Below are 13,443 nucleotides of genomic sequence, written 5' to 3' on the forward strand. Positions count from 1 at the left end.
TTTCAATAAGGTTTATTGGTATCTGTAATTTAATATGACATATTTCTAGCACCAATTACTTTGAGATCATCGCATTCATAAAATGTGACAGAATCTTCTAAGTGCAAGCATAAGTTCTCAGTTAATACAATAACTGAGATGGAAAATGGAATAGCATTACATTTAATATTATACATAATGCTCCTTCATTTCGTTCACCTGCTTCTGGCATCACCGGGTTTCCCTCCTTCCCCATTTACAAACCTCTCAGCCCCAGTTGTTACGATGGATGCCTGCTTTCTGGCTAGAGCAGATTGGATGTGGCCTCCCTTCAGAAAGTGTGAAGACTACTCCCAATTCATCCTGGATGAATGCTCTGGGTATGCGCCTTCATCTGCAGCAGCATCATCCCTCTCCTGCGACCTGGGAAGCCAAATGAACCCAGCTGTGAGGCAGAGTTGTGTGACTGTATTATCCCCATTTTACTAAAGGGGAGACTGAGGCACAAGGAGGGCAAGTGCTTTGCCCAAAGTGACACAGTGAGTCAGTACCAGATCTGGGAATAGAACCCAGGAATCCTGCTTCCCCAGCTCGAAACATTCAACAACATGGCTTCCTGGCAGATTGGAACATGAATCACCAGGCCACACCAGGAGGCTTTCTCCTTTACACTAATAATCTCACCCCTGAGCTGGTCAGTAGCAGAAGTTGGGGTGGCCTTACAGTTTGGTTTTCTGGTGGAGGAGAAATCAGTGATATGGAATCTGGGAATTTCCGTAAGAACATAAAAATGGCCCTACTGGCTCTGACCAAGGATCCATTAGCCTAGTATCCTGACAGTGGCCAGATGCTTCAGAGGAAATAAATAGCACAGGGCAATTATTGAGTGATCCATCCACTCCCAGCATCTGGCAGTTGGAGATTTAGGGACACCCAGAGCATGGGGTTGCATCCCTGACCATTTTGGCTAAAAGCCATTGATGGACCTATCCTCCATGAATTTATCTAATTTTTTTTTGAACCAACTTATACTTTTGGCCTTCACAAGATCCCCTGGCTATGGGTGCCATAGGTTGACTGTGTGCTGTTTTAAACCTGCTGCCTATTAATTTAGTCGGTTGACCCCCTAGTTCTTATGTTATGGGAAGGGGTAAATAACACTTCCCTACTCGCATTCTCCTGAACCTCTATCATATCCCCCTTCGCCATCCCTATTCTGAGCTGAACAGTCCCGGTCTTTTTAGTGTCTCCTCTTATGGAAGCTGTTCCATCCCCTGTATTTTTGTTGCCCTTCTCTGTACTTTTTCCAATTCTAATATATCTTTTTTGAGATGGGATGACCAGCACTGCGTGCAGTATTCAAGGTGTGGGCGTACCATGGATTTATATAGTGACATTATGATATTTCCTGTTTTGCTATCCCTTTCTTAAAGATTCCTAACATTCTGTTTGCTTTTTTGACGGCCGCTGCACATGGAGTGGATGTTTTCAGAGAACTCTCCACAATGACTCCAAGGTCTCTTTCTTGAGTGGCAACCGCTAATTTAGACCCCATCACTTCGTTTGTACAGGTGAGATTGTTTTCCAGTGTGCATTACTTATCAACATTGAATTTCATCTGCCATGTTGTTGTCCAGTTATCCAGTTTTGTGAGATCCCTTGGTAACTCTTTGCAGTCAGCTTTGGACTTAAATACTTTGAGTGGTTTTGTATTGTCTGAACATTTTTCACTGTTCACCCCCTTTTCCAGATCATATAGGAATATGTTGAACAGCACAGATGCCAGGACAGATCTTTGGGGGACCCCACTATTTACTTCTCTCCATCGTGAAAACTGATAATTTATTCCTATCCTTTATTTCCTATCTTTTAACCTTGTCTTCATCCATGAGAGGGTTTTCCTCTTATCCCATGACTGCCTACTTTGCTCAAGAGTGTTTGGTGGGGGACATTGTCAAAGGCTTTCTGAAAACCCAAGAACAGTATATCCACTGGATCACCATTGTCCACTTGCTTGTTGACATCCTCACAGAATTCAAGTAGATTGGTGAGGCATGATTTCCATCTTACAAAAGCTGTGTTGACTCTTCCCCAACTTATCATGTTTATCTGTGTGTCTGATAATTCTGTTCTTTCTTAGTGTAATTTGTTTATTTACACTATATACACCAGTCCTGGAACAGATGTGGTCACAAATGACACCCAGGCAATCCCCTCTCTTAGGAATTTCAGGCAAAACACCAATGCCTGGCACCCAGGAAGCAACTCTGCCCCACGAACTGAACAGTTGGAGAACTAAGGCAGAGAGCAAACTCTCCTGCTGTTTGCAACGGCACCTTCCAATTGATGCTGTAAAAACAAAACTAATAACAATACAGCCTTTCTTCAAAGACTGGACAGTGCTTGCATGCTAAGAAGAACTTGTAAGACTATGTGTAACAGTGCCACCTGGTGACTCCTACCATAACAATACTGCAGCAAGCATAATTTCTGACAAGCAAGGAGATAAGTGAGGATTTTGCCCCCACTGGGCACATACCCCAATTTTTTTCTATTCTTTGCATCCCTGACTGCTGCTCCTCTTCCATCAGCTTTCGCCCTGTTCCTTGTCAGGTCCCCCCATGAAGTAGGAGGTATGGCCGTAGATTTATAGGAAAGATCAGGACCCTGTGTAGGAGGACAGAGTGATAAGTTGCTGCCTGCTTCTGGGCAAGGTGGAACCAGACAGTGGGAAGCCTCCCTAGAGGTAAGGATTGGATTACGTGGGATCCCCAAACAGCCTCTCGTCTTGCAGGTGCTGAAGGCTATCTGTGAGGCAAAGGCAGATGAAGGGTTAATTCGAATCACGCAGCCTAATTTACCCTTCTTCTCAAAACTCTGCCTCAAGAGAAGGACGGAATATAATTGCCAGGCAAGGAAAGCTACTTAACCTTACAAGCCTGTCCCCTGTAAGTGTCTTGCTCTTGCCTTCCCCTCGTGGTTTCAGCTCTGCTCCCTTTAGCCCCTGCCTTCTCAGCGTGTCTGGTAAAGTGGTTCTCAATGTAATTAGTGAAAAAGCCAAACGTCAAACCCGCAACACATCTGACGGCTCCGAAACAGCAGATAGAAAACTGAAACTGACCTACTTTTGTGGGAAAATAGCCCAGTGACAGTGCTGCCCAACACCGTTCACAAGCTCGGGGTCAAACCCTGACCTACCATGGCTTCAGATACATGTCCATTCCACCATCACTATGAAAGTTCTCGGTACATCGAAAGGGCAGGGCCAGAGCCTAGCACTCATTGCAACAGCTGCTCTTGACAAAGCATGAAGTATTTGACTTCTACCCACCCAAAATTTTCTATAGTGATTTGAATTTTTGGGTCCCCAATCTGGGACACCTTAAAGAAGTTTGCTTTTCAGAGGGTCAGTGCTCAGCACTGTCTGCAAATCAGTCCCCTTTAAGTTGCTTCATTTTGGGTGCCCCAAATCACCAGACACTTTGTTACACAAATGCTAGTGTTGATCTCCCGGGGATAAGAAAATACCCTTCAGTATTAGTGAATCAGTGAGATAGAGTGAGCATTCCAGCATCTTTACATCACGGTGGGGTCCCAAGGACATCTCCTGCAGGACTGTGGAACAGCCAAAGAGACCATCCCTGCCAGGGCTGGGCACAGTATCTTGGAGGTTAGATGCTGGTGCATGAATGCCCATGGGAAAAGCTCATAGTCTTGTATCTGACTATGGAGTCTTTGTGCCCCAATGTAAGTAGATGCCAGTAGCTTAAACATCACCTTTGTGTGCCAGGTGTTAACACAGACTCACAGAAGTTATAGCTGGGAGAGATCGAGTATGTCCCACTTCCGCCAGTGCAGGATTGCGTCAGGACCCTGGTCTCAAATCCAGGCCTGCTGCACTTTCAGAAAGCAGGCTTAGCCACCGTGCCAAATCAACACAGACGAGGGTGGTCCAGCTTCCGGGGTTCCGTGACCCGCTTCCTGATTGGCCACATGGTCTTGGCCTTGATTGGCTGGTGACTCGACATAAAACTTCCTGCTTATCTTCTGCCCTTGTCTGAGCAACAAGCCATTGCCTACTAGTTGCTGCGTGGACCCCCTGACCCTGCCAGCTGCACCTTCCCCTTGGATTGGATCTTCTGGCGATCAGACCCCTTGCATGAACTCTGACCACTGGGTACGACGGCCCTGCAACCCGCCTGACTCCCAGGCGTTACAGAGTAGTCCCTACAGTCCACGTCTAGTCTAGTTCAAAGTGTTCCTATGGATGTTATAAAAGTAATGTGGTTAGAGAGAGATTGTAATTGGGGGCTAATGTGGCTAGGAACTAAAGCAGCTCTTTATCAGAGAGTAGCAGAGCCTGATAGCATTGCAACTCTGTTCTTCTTAATGAGATGAGCTTGCAATAAACCAGCAGCACATTAGAAGTAACTAGACAAAAGGTTAGACAAAAACCTAGGCAGGGTTTTGAAAGGCCAGCAAAAGCAATAATACAGCCTCTAACAGAGAGAGCGCTCAGCTTACCTCTGGCTGTTGGAAGCCGTACAATGTTTTTGCAGTGCTGCCAGAACAGTTCTTTACTGAACTTGGAAAGTCTCACATGCAGGTTTCAACACCTCTGTCTCGCGCCACATAATGCAAAAGCTAATTCTACTTTCAGGCTGATGTCAACATTCCCCTTTACTGCCCCAGTGAAATGTGAAGACAATGTTAATTTGCATTTGCTGTGTGCAAGTAACACATTCCAGATAAGCGTGGTAAGTCCTCAGAGGTATAGAGGAGAATTTCTTGGATAACGTGCTGGATGGAAAAACCCGATGGGATCCAGGAGAAGGAAACAGCATTGTGTGTTTTCATAACGCCACCTGGAATAGGCACAGCTTAGAAATACATACTGCAGGGCTGCAAATACAACGGCAGACCAGTAGCAGCAGTAATAACAGAGAGGCTGCTGCGCTCCGTAGGAAACCTTAGGGTTGAGGCAGTACTAATGGGGACAAGGGCCAGTCCTGCACATTTGCTGGGGAGGGAAGGGGCGGCGCGGATCCTCTGATCAGTGAGCAAATTTGATGGGCTGGATCTGTACATGATTTTGCACCCCACATTTGGCTGCGATGCAATATTATTTCTTTATTAGTATCACCCTGACAGGACCTTCTAGAGACCCTGTGACAGGACAGTGCGGTGTTTTCAGGTTGTATATGTGGGGTGGAGGAGGGTGGGCAATCAACCCAGTTGGGGCCTCATTGTTCTATGTGTTGTATGTACACGGAGCAAGAGGCAGTTCCTGCTCTGAGACATTATTCATTATTATGCAGATGAGGAACTGAGGCACAGAATAATTAACTGTCCAAAGGTCATACAGGAAATCGGTGGCAGAGCCAGGAACGGAAATGCAGATTTTCTGATTCTCAATCCAGTCCTTTAACTATAAGACCATCCTTTCTCTGTTACACAAATATAGCTATATGAATCCATGATAGCTATATAAATGCAACACATCAAATAAGGCTTAAAATATTCCATTAGGTGGTTAGAACATGTATGTCTATAGAAACAGACGCTATAGATCCTATGGAGATGGGCGTAATTAGATTAGCTAGTTTACTTTCTGATGGCATGTGCATGCACTCGGTGTCTGGAATATCTCCTGGTGCCCAAAGGAATCCGAGTTTAAGAAACAAAGATTCAAAAGCGTTTGGAAGAGGTACAGTTGTACCAATAAACTTCTAATCCTCAGTTACAGCATGCAGCCTCTTGTCCGTAAAACAAATAGCCCATCACTAACAAGCACTTATTGCAGAAGTGAAACAATTATTACTGTAAGCAACATGCTGAAAATATAGACCCTTAAGATGGGGATAATAATGACCATTTGTCTATGAATCAGAAAAATGTGCTAGTTTTTTGTTTGTATGTAACGAGCAAAGAAACTTGGCTGATGCTCTGGAGTAGATTAACCAGTTTGAACTCAGAGGAGTCTATTGCATTTGGTCAGTTCTGTCAGGGTATATGGGCTGTTGGAATGGCTTTTCCATCTTTACTCCTGTATTGTACACTCCTTATAATGACAATGATCTTGCATTTCTATAGAGTCTTTCATCCTGAAGGGTCTCAAAGAGCTTTTCAAACATCACAGTCTGATAGACCAACTCTACACAGGATCAGCCTGCAATGCAGCTATGTGTGGGGTGGAATGAGGCAGCTGTTTGATGGCTCACAGGGGTTTAGGATAGTCAATGAAGGAGAATACCTTATTCAGCTGAAACTTCTGGCCTAAGATTAGCAGGGAGAATGGAAGTTGGTCAGGACATGGGGCTGGCAACCTTGTTCTTTACAAACTTTAACGACCACAAGTGTCCAAATCCTTTGTTTTATATTCCACCCAAAAGACGACGTTTTCAGCAGCGCAATATCCCCCAAACTTGCTGGGTGTCTGTGTCCATCCATCTGACATAAAACTGTGTTCAGGGATCCTGCAGTGGCACGTGAAGGCAATGAATTCATTTCCATTTATGATCTGTTATGATGATACCCCTGAAGGATAAGTCTATACATAATAATCTCTCTCTTCAGCTTTGTTAACAACTTCAATTAACAGAGAGCTGTGTAATGCTTCATCAGCCATTTGGATTACAGATGAAATTAAGCCATCATATTTATGAACTACTCAGTGAGTTCTAGGAGAACTCCACATATTTTAGATTTAATAACTTGCCCTCTCATTTTATTTATAATGTTAATAATGATTTGGTGGCTGCTGCGGGGGGAGAACATAAATGACAAAGAGACCAATTCACAAAGGGACAGTAACCGGAGTTATGCTTTATGGGAGCAGTCTACTGTCAATACATGGCTACATGCTTCCTCAGTTCATTTTGTATTCTCTTTTATATTTGATTGACTAGCTCTGCGAACCAGGAGACTTCTGCCTTATAATTGCTTTCCACTAAGCACTTTGAAAACCTGTAAGTGTCTAGTGTTAATAATTAAACCCGGGAAAGTGGATCTGTTATGTCTACAAACTAGTGGGTCTGTGAGTGGACCTAGCTTAGCAGCAGAATTCCACCAGGCCAAGATTTTCAGAAGAGGCTTGTGATTTTGGGTGCCCAACATGAGATACCTTAAATAGCCTGATTTTCAAAGTGTGGGTGCTCAGCACTTTCTTCTAGAGAAATCAGAGTCTGGAAAAATATGCTGTAGCTTAACATAATTGATCCCACTTCACTCTAAGCGATTTCTGCCAGGTGTTCATTTTGTGCTGCTTGATTTTGTCCCATGCCCATTGTTATGTATTATTTGTGTATTAGTAGAACCTAAAGGCCTCAACTGAGATCAGGCCCATTGTACTAGGTGCTGTACAAAGAAACAGTAGGAGACAGACCCTGCCCCAGAGAGCTGACCGTTTACGTAGCCATGGGGAGTATTATTATCCCCATTCTACACATAGGAAGCTGTTGCAGAGGAGATGAAGTGATATGCTCAAGGTCACCCAGCCAGTCTGTGCCAGAGTCAAGAACTGAACCTAGGTCTCCGAAGTTCTATGGCAATGCCTTATTCACAAGCCCTCCCTTTTTGTCAAGGAGTTGGGCTTCTGCAATCAAAGGGACTAATCCTGCCCCGTTAAATTCAACGGGAGTTTCACCCTTGACTTTCTGGGCTGGATTCTGCTTTGCAGCCTACTGCCAATGCAAAACCTCTCTAAAGCTGGCAGGGCAGGCCCTGGGGTGGGGTGGGGAATCATCCCTGGCCAGCAGCATCTATTGCACCCACCCACCTTTCCTGCCAGAGTAGAGGCATGGCTGGGGAAAAGAGGGGATGCTCAGGGCTCCTCTGCACCTTGCAATGCCATTGCAAGTTAGAACGGCCACGGCTGTAACTCACATTAGAGACCCAGCCTGATTCACAAGCGACCCAGGATTAGTGGAGTGCAAAGGTAACTTAGAACCACCGGATGCTCCTAGGCCGCAGCTGAGGATCTGGGTGGTCAGTTTTTACATATTTGGGAGAGGTTGTGATGATAGGGGCCATACAAGTACCTAGATAGACTTCAGTGGAGGCAGGACTCGGGCCATAAGAGAGATGGTGCAAATGGAAGTGGCACCTCTGAGTACCACGGCTGAACTGGTCCTAAGTCACTATCTTGGGCAAACTTCTTGGGGATATAAAACTGTTGTTCCCTAGGTGTAAAATTATTAGTAGTATTATGGTAATGCCTAGAGCAGTGGCTCTCAATCTTTCCAGGCTACTGTACCCCTTTCAAGAATCTGATTTGTCTTGTGTACCCCCAAATTTCTTGTCAGTATTCTTGTCAGCAAGATAAAGAAGTATGGGCTAGATGAATGTACTATAAGGTGGGTAGAAAGTTGGCTAGATTGTCGGGCTCAATGGGTAATGATCAATGGCTCCATGTCTAGTTGGCAGCCGGTGTCAAGTGGAGTGCCCCAGGGGTCGGTCCTGGGGCCGGTTTTGTTCAATATCTTCATAAATGATCTGGAGGATGGTGTGGATTGCACTCTCAGCAAATTTGCGGATGATACTAAACTGGAAGGAGTGGTAGATACGCTGGAGGGCAGGGATAGGATACAGAGGGACCTAGACAAATTGGAGGATTGGGCCAAAAGAAATCTGATGAGGTTCAATAAGGATAAGTGCAGGGTCCTGCACTTAGGACGGAAGAACCCAATGCACAGCTACAGACTAGGGACCGAATGGCGAGGCAGCAGTTCTGCGGAAAAGGACCTAGGGGTGACAGTGGACGAGAAGCTGGATATGAGTCAGCAGTGTGCCCTTGTTGCCAGGAAGGCCAATGGCATTTTGGGATGTATAAGTAGGGGCATAGTGAGCAGATCGAGGGACGTGATCTTCCCCCTCAATTCGACATTGGTGAGGCCTCATCTGGAGTACTGTGTCCAGTTTTGGGCCCCACACTACAAGAAGGATGTGGATAAATTGGAGAGAGTCCAGCGAAGGGCAACAAAAATGATTAGGGGTCTAGAACACATGACTTATGAGGAGAGGCTGACGGAACTGGGATTGTTTAGTCTGCAGAAGAGAAGAATGAGGGGGGATTTGATAGCTGCTTTCAACTACCTGAGAGGTGGTTCCAGAGAGGATGGTTCTAGACTATTCTCAGTGGTAGAAGAGGACAGGACAAGGAGTAATGGTCTCAAGTTGCAGTGGGGGAGGTTTAGGTTGGATATTAGGAAAAACTTTTTCACTAGGAGGGTGGTGAAACACTGGAATGCGTTGCCTAGGGAGGTGGTGGAATCTCCTTCCTTAGAAGTTTTTAAGTTCAGGCTCGACAAAGCACTGGCTGGGATGATTTAATTGGGGATTGGTCCTGCTTTGAGCAGGGGGTTGGACTAGATGACCTCCTGAGGTCCCTTCCAACCCTGATATTCTATGATTCTATGATTTCACCTCACTTTTAAAAACTTACAAAATCAGACATAAAAATACAACAGTGTCCCATCACGCTATTACTGAAAAATCGCTGACTTTCTCATTTTTACCATATCATTATAAAATAAATCAATTGGACTATAAATATTGTACTCATATTTCAGTGTATAGTGTACAGAGCAGTGTAAACCAGTCATTGTCTGTGAAATTTTAGTTTGCACTGACTTCACTAGTGCTTTTTATGTTGCCTGTTGTAAAATTAGACAAATAACTAGATGAGCTGATGTACCCCCTGGAAGACCTCAGAGTACCCCAGGGGTACATGTACCCTGGGTTGAGAACCACTGGCCTAGAGATCCCAGATGAGATTTGAGCTCCCCCATGCTGGGTGCTGTACAGACACACAGCAAGAGATAGTCCCGTCCCCCCGAAAACCAGCAGTCTAAATAGAGGACACGAACAAAGGTGTGAGAGGGGAAACTGAGGCCCAGAGAGGGGAAGTGACTTGCCCAAGGTCAAACAGCAGGTGGGTGGCAAAGCTGGCATAGAACCCAGGTCTCCTGACTAGTGCCCTATTTGCTGCCTTTCATTATTTATTTATTTATTTACTTATTGGGGTTCATTTCCATCCTGCAAATGAGCCATTGCAGCGCGCCCTGTCTCTGCTGTACTAATTCTGGAGCACAGAGAGCCTCAGCAAGGTTAATTAATTTGAGCAAAGGCTGAAGCCTAAAAGGCGGGGAGCAACACACAGAGATGATGGCTGGCAAAAATCATTACAGCATCTTTCAACAATCTATATACCGTTATCGATCCTGTTATAGATCATGTTTCTTCCCCCCCCCCCTTTTTTTTTTTGCAGGATATTCTGGATCGATATGGCAAGTGCATTGAGACTGCAGCAACACATTTAAAACCTTATAAAAGGTTATTTAGTTGCTAACAGAGCAGCAGTTTCTGCAAAGCCTGCCAAAAGGTTACAGCTTTTTGGGCATCATAAATTACAGACGACAGGAGAAAAAAGTAAGTGCGGTTTTCTTTATTGTCTCAATGATGGATGGGCTCCTGAACAAGACACAAAATACATCATATCACCTTTAATGGGTCCACATTTCTGTAGCCATAACTCACAATTTTAAAATAGAAAATGGTGAAATATGGCGTTGTATATTCCACTCCTGACATATTTATGAGTCCTTCCCTTCTTATAAATACAGTGATTGCTATTTCAAAGCACCGTGTCAGGTATGAACAGAACGCAAACAGCTGGTGCGGTTGAAAAATTATAGCCAGAGTTGGACGTTTTCAAAAACTCTCTCTAACAGCAGTAAATTTACAATGTTTGCACTAACTGTTATTAAAACCAAATCCATAGCTTGGCAACAGGAATCCATTGCTGTGTAACAGCTGGAGTGACAGTGCAGCATGACAGCTGGGGAGAGCTGGAAGGCTGGTGCTACACCAGTGTGAAAACCCATTTCAAGGGGATCAACGGTCTACGTCCCAGCCTGTACTGTCCCCAGCAGTCCATGTGCTGTTAGCTGGACTGTTCGGAGAGTGACAGCAGCACTGTTTATCTTCTGCCTGACCCCATGTTTTTTAATCTTTTTCTTTTCAAAAGCTTTTCCTCTGACGGCTGAGACTCGCCTTATCCCAAACCCATGGGCGCGTCTGACTCGGCCTTCATGCAAATACAGCCTGACTAGGTCCCAATCCTGCAAGCTGGGGCCCAGCACCCTGAGACAGAAGTGAAGTCACTTTCGACAGGTTTGGGATCGAACAGCTACATTTTCCAACACACCACTGATTTTCGTTACCTAAAGTGAGGGACCGCATTGAGGGCAATGTCTATCCTGCACCTGGAGGTGCGCTTCCCAGCCCACTTAGACAGACGTGCTAGGTCTGTGTGAGCTAAAAATACCAGCATGGTGGCGGCTTGGCCTATCTTCCTGAATACGAACCCAGGGTGCTGGGGCGTGTTTCCACTTGCATGGCTAGTCCGAGCCCTGGCCTGTGCTACCCCACCTCCCCGGCTATTTTTAGCACAGTAGCTCAAGCAGAGCTAGCCTGTTTCTGTCTACCCGCACTGGAAAGCCCACTCCCAGCTGCAGCATAGATGTAACCAGTAGAGACTTCCACTGACTCTCCTCAGCCACCCAAACTTGAGGCATCCAGTTACAGACCAGCTGCCCTTTATGGGGAGTTAGTGCCCAGTCTGCCCCTGACTGCCTTATGAAGGCCCCACCTAGGGGTAATTGACTGCCCCAGGTGTCTGGTTAGTAATCGAGCACCTGGACTTAATAAAGGTTCCCCAAGCTCAGTTAGAGGGGAGCCCCCAAGGGAGACATGACACTCCTGTTCAGAGCAGCTCCCAGGAGAAGTTGCTGATGAAGAGCCTGGAGTGAGAATTATCTGGGGACCCCACAGACTGCTGCTGCGGAAAGGGCGAACTTCCTAGATGCAGGACTGCAGTCAGTGGGCATCCAGGAGGGCCTGGTCTCAGCCCTGGATGCCCTTGACGCCATCTGGAAGCCCAACCTGGCAAGGATCAGCCACTATCCATGGAGAAGAGCGGCAGTGGACAGACCTCCCTGGACTCCTGACTCCAGAGACAGGAAGCCTAACACCAAGGGCAGAGACTGGAACTGAGAGATCCCCCGGAGAAGAGCCTGGCTGGAGGCAAGAACTGGACGCAGGTGGGGGACAGATGGATTAAGAATGACCTGGTCACCAGCTGAAATGTTGGGGTGAAAGCTTTGTTTGTGTCCTGCGGCAGCTTTTCTGTTAATAAATAAGGGCCTCCAAAAGCCGGTGGAGGTGCTCTTTAGCATCTGTCAGGACCAGTTAATACCCTGGGAGAGGGAAAAATCGAGGAAGGGCTCACCCACAATACCACGCCCACCTGCAAGGGGGTGCACTGGGTCAGCCAGGAATGAAGACACACCCCAAATCAGGGACTGCTAATGAGAAGGCTGCACAGACGAGGAGCTCCCACGTGGCTATTTTGCGCACATTGCCTTTGTGTGCACACGATATTTTCACTGAATGGATTTCCTGTTTCCGCTATCAGCACAGCTCCTCTAAAGCTCCTCTAAAAGGCCAGATCCACAGTGAATGGGCATTTCTGAGAATCATGTGCTGAATATTTTCCTAAGGGCAAGGTCTGGAATAATCTCAGAAGGGAAGTGGTAAAAGCCCCATGGCTAGATTCATTTTAAAATGGACTGGTCAAAGCACCGGGGAACGGGAAGGAAGGATGGTCCAGTGCTTAGGGCATTAGCCTAGGAGACTCACGTTCAATTCCCTGCTCTGCCACAGACTTCCTGGGTGACCTTGGGCACGTCACTTAGTCTCTTTGGGCCTCAGTTCCCTGCCTGTACAATGGGGATGACAAGTCAGTGCTCAGAGTCTTTAAATACATTAAAGGCTGCAAAGTACCTTAGATGCTATGGTAATGGGGGGCCAGATAGAGTACAGTGTCAGGACCGGTCTGGTGCGGGCCAGAGAGGATGGGCAAGGTGTCTAACTATCTCTAACATCAATAATGGTGACTCCCATGCTCTATACTCAATACTTCCAGCCAAAGGTCCAGCTTTGGCTCTGGCCTCTCTCTAATTCATCCTTCAATCCATAATGGCTACAGTAATACACATTTAAAACTCTTGCCATTTCTGTGTCATTATTTCCACTCACTTTGCAAGCGTGTTTTACTAGTAAATACCTCAGGATGGAATTAATCCTGCCAAGAGCCCTCCTGAACATCAAAGCTCCTGAGAGTACACAGAATTCTCCTTCCTCATTTACACACACAAAAGGCCTCTAATTAGCTTTTTGTTTAGTCCGATTATGAATGAGAGTTTTGACCTTTCAAAGTGATTAGCTTTTTAAGCAAACTAATTTGCATAATGTCAGTTTCCAAACTATATACAACAGCCAAGGCTGAGGTTTGAAAGAACAGAAGCCTACAGTCAGGGCCTCAGATCCATATTTAGGTACCTAATCTACGCCCTGATCCTGCAGATACCTGCGTGCAAAATTTTGTGCAACCACACAGTCCCA

General features: G+C 45.9%; 1 long non-coding RNA gene across 1 annotated transcript; it reads left to right on the plus strand.

Moving 5' to 3' along the window:
* Positions 1-1,480: 1,480 nt before the first annotated feature.
* Positions 1,481-13,025, plus strand: LOC311513357. Its single transcript, XR_014709711.1, has 3 exons — positions 1,481-1,550; positions 10,247-10,407; positions 11,006-13,025. It is a non-coding gene; the product is annotated as an uncharacterized lncRNA (long non-coding RNA).
* The last annotated feature ends 418 nt before the right edge of the window (positions 13,026-13,443 follow it).

The sequence above is a fragment of the Lepidochelys olivacea genome (genome assembly GCF_965140295.1).
Source record: "Lepidochelys olivacea isolate rLepOli2 genome assembly, chromosome: 26".
NCBI classification, from domain to species: domain Eukaryota; kingdom Metazoa; phylum Chordata; order Testudines; family Cheloniidae; genus Lepidochelys; species Lepidochelys olivacea.